At 32.9% G+C, this 4028-nt stretch overlaps 1 non-coding gene across 1 annotated transcript; it reads left to right on the top strand.

Annotated features, from left to right (window-relative positions):
- The first annotated feature begins 1617 nt into the window (after window positions 1-1617).
- Window positions 1618-1724, top strand: LOC139873710 (small nucleolar RNA R71). Its single transcript, XR_011767436.1, has one exon. It is a non-coding gene; the product is annotated as a small nucleolar RNA R71 (small nucleolar RNA).
- The last annotated feature ends 2304 nt before the right edge of the window (window positions 1725-4028 follow it).

The raw sequence follows: 4028 nt of genomic DNA, 5'->3' as shown, positions 1-4028 counted from the left end.
TCAACAGAAAAGGTAACACTCTCGTCCTCTATACTTAGGGTCAGTTTCTTACCAAACACGTCTATCATTGCTTTAACCGTGTTTAAGAATGGTCTTCCTAATATGAGAGGAACTTGAGAATCTTCTTCCATGTCCAGAATAACAAAATCTACTGGAAATACTAAAGTACCAACTTTAACTAGCATGTTCTCCATTATCCCTCTAGGATATTTTACTGATCGATCGGCTAGTTGTATGCTTATTCGTGTTGGTTTCAATTCTCCAAGGTCTAGTTTAGCGTATAGTGAATACGGCATTAAATTTATACTAGCACCTAAGTCTGCCAATGCTTCTATTGAACTAAGACTACCCAGAAAACATGGAATTGTGAAACTTCCTGGATCTGATAATTTTTCTGGTATCTTATTCAACAGCACTGCAGAACAATTAGCATTCATAGTAACAGTCGAGAGTTCTTCCATTTTCTTTCTATTTGTAATTAGATCTTTCAGAAATTTAGCATATCTAGGCATTCCTGAAATCACATCAATGAAAGAAAGAATGACATTTATCTGTTTAAACATATCCAAGAATTTGGATTGCTAGGCTTCAAGTCTCTCTTTTCTCATTTTACTCGGGTAAGGAAGTGGTGGTTGGTATGGTTTAACATAAAGTTTAGCCTTAACTGTGTTATCTTCATTAACCTTTTCAACTATCGGTTCTTTTTCCTTATCTTGATCAGATTGTGGTTCTTGTGGAGTAGGAATTGCTTCATCAGAAATTACAGGTATTTCAGGTGGTTTAAGTGTAATACCACTTCTTGTGGTAATGGCTTTAGCTGTTTCATTCCGGGGGTTAGCATTTGTATCACTAGGTATACTTCCCGGTTTTCTTTCACCTATTAACCTTGCTAGGTTACTTACTTCTTGTTCCAGATTTTGAATAGAAGCTTGTTGATTTCTAAATGCTTGAGCATTTTGTTCATTGGTTTGTTTCTGAGATGTGAAAAACTGAGTTTGAGATTCAACTAGCTTCGACATCATGTCTTCTAAATTTGGCTTTTTATCATCGGTTTGTGGTGGTTTGTTTTGAAAATTAGGTCTTTGCTGATTGTAAGTATTATTGGATACTTGTTGATTGCTAGGACCTTGTTGGTTGTTGTATGGAATATTTTGGTTATAATTCTGATTTTGATTGTAGATTGGTCTTGGCAGTTGATAATTATTCTGATAATTATTTCCAGGCCTTTGGTTTAGATATGAAACATTCTCTCTTTGTTCCATTGTTAGTTCAATACTGAGACAATCTTTTATCAAATGTGGTCCTCCACACTGCTCACAACTAATTCGTATTGAGTGAATATCCTTAGTCATCTTTTCCATTCGTCTCTCAACAGCATCTATCTTTGCAGAAATGGAATCTAAGTCATGGCTAGAATCGGCTCTAGCTGCTTTAGATGATCTAACGATATCTTTTTCTTGATGCCACTCATGTGAGTGGGAAGCAGTGTTATCAATAATTTTGTAAGCGTCAGTTGCTGTTTTCTTCATAATGGAACCACCAGCTGCTATATCGATGTCTTTCCTTATAGTGATGTCGCATCCTTGGTAGAATATTTGTACTATTTGACAAGTGTCTAAACCATGTTGCGGACATTCTCTCAATAACTTTCTAAATCTTGTCCACGCCTCATATAGAGTTTCATTTAGCTTTTGTGTGAACGTAATAATTTCTCCTTGAAGTCTCACGGCTTTAGATGCCGGAAAGAATTGTTTAAGAAAATTTTCAACTAAAACGTCCCATGTATCAATCGCCCCTTCAGGTATCGATTCTAACCAATCTTTGGCTTCTCCCTTTAAAGTCCAGGGAAATAACATGAGATATATCTGTTCATCCTCCACTTCTCTTATTTTAAATAGTGTAAAGATCCTATTAAAAGTACGAAGATGTTCATTTGGATCTTCCTTCGGTGCACCACTAAATTGGCATTGATTTGTCACCATGTGTAGGATTTGTCCTTTGATTTCATAATCTGGGGCATTAATGTCAGGTTGAGTAATTGCGTGACCTTGGCCAGTGCCTTTAGCTGGCATTCGGTCTTCCATACTTAGAGGTTCCAGATTTTCCATGATTGAATTTGTTGAATCTGAATCACTAGAGGATTCTGATTTAATGGTTGGTTCCTCAACAGTCTCCGTTTGAATGATTGGTGGTTCCGGAGGAAAGATTAGTGGTTCAGGATCTCTAAATTGTCCCTGAATATTCTCCGGATTCTCAATTGTGAGGTCGGGTTCAAAAAATGAATTATCGGAAATTTGAATTGGAGTACTTGGACGACTGGATGACGATTCTAAAGAAAAATCAACGGCGACAATATTTGCTAGATGTCTTGATCGAGTTACAGGTGGTGAACGTACAAAAGGTGGTGAACGTTTTGCTCGGTGCATTCACTGAATATCCTATTAGTTATAAAAATAAGAAAAATTATATAAGTTATCAAATTAATAGACTTTTCTGATTTTGCCCACGTTTTGAATAGCCAAAAGATGCAGCAGAGGGGCAGGATTCGTTTGGTCTCGATATAATTGAGTACTGTTTGGCTCCAATAACCCGGTCCACGTACAAATCCAACTATTACTACGAACCAGAAAATTTTGATGTCTATCAATTTAACCACTTAAAATAATTTTTCGTTGAAGTTTAAAGAAATTTAGAGAGAAGAAATAGAAAAATTCTATGTCCTAAAAACTAGAATGTCGAGAAATAAGAAAGAAAAAGAGCGCGTCGAAAAACGTCGAAAAATAAAAGGGTCGAAAAATAATAGGCGTCGAAAAATAAAAATAAGAAAGTAGCGCGTCGAAACTTAAAATGGAACTAAAAACTAAGAATTAAAAGTTGCGTCTAAAAATATTAAAGCTTAAAAGAAAAACTATATCCCAAATGGCAATAACTTAAAAAGGTACTAAATTTTATAAAACGGCGTCGCAAAATTCTAAAGCACCTAAATCTTAGTCTAAAGAAAAAGCACTTAAGGAATTTTACGGCAAAGCCTAAAAATCTAGAAATAAAAATAACTATGGCAAATACTATGTCTTAAAACTAAATACGAGCGAAAAATACAAATATTACGAATAAACGATTAAAAAGGTACGAAATATAAAAATAAACTTAAAGTTGTAAAAAGTACAATTTTTATAAAAATATTATTTTTATATTATTTATTTTATAAAACTATTAATTTTATAATTTAATTAAAACTAATTAAACTAAAAATATAAATTAAATAAAAACTAAACTAAATAATTTAATAACTAAACCCTAATTAGGGTTTTGATTAAATAATAATAATAATAATAATATACTCCGTAATGATTGCTGTTTGGAGTCAACTGTGGCGTGTCAGAGACACTCATGCGATCGCATGAAAATCTGCCTTCGGACTCATGCAATCGCATGAGCTAGGGTTTCGAGCCACATTTTGGGCTGCTACAGTGATCGGGCCGAGTAGTTTACTATTTATTTTTTTTCAGTTTTCTGTTTTAAAATTTTTAAAATACTTATATTAAGTAAAAAAACTTATATTTTTACAAAATAAAAATAAATAAACTTTATAATTATGTATATATATTTAACAAACTCTTAAAAATATTTTTTTTTGTTTTTTTCTTTTTATATTTTCGAATATTTAAAACGTATTTTTATAAAAGCGTATTTTTACAAAAGTAAAAAAAAAAAAAAAAATTTTATATAGCGTTGCGCTTCCGGCGTTTAAGCAAGAATGTCCCCGGAAGCGGCGCCAAAAATACTTGATGTGTGCGAGGTGTACTAGGAAATAGTATTATTTTTAACACGAAATACTATTAAATATGAAACAATTTTACACAAAGTATATATTTATTTATAGAATGGATATACCTAAACCTTGCTACAACACTTATAGGCAGTGTACCTAATCATACAGTAGTGTAGTTTTTAATAAGTCCGGTTCGTTCCACAGGGATCTTTAAACAAGCTTAACGCTATATTAGTTTTAAATTTATAAAAATACA

The sequence above is a fragment of the Rutidosis leptorrhynchoides genome, chromosome 10 (assembly GCF_046630445.1).
Source record: "Rutidosis leptorrhynchoides isolate AG116_Rl617_1_P2 chromosome 10, CSIRO_AGI_Rlap_v1, whole genome shotgun sequence".
NCBI lineage: Eukaryota > Viridiplantae > Streptophyta > Magnoliopsida > Asterales > Asteraceae > Rutidosis > Rutidosis leptorrhynchoides.
The sequence above is the reverse complement of the archived record's forward strand: the minus strand, read 5'-3'. Positions and strand labels throughout refer to the sequence as shown.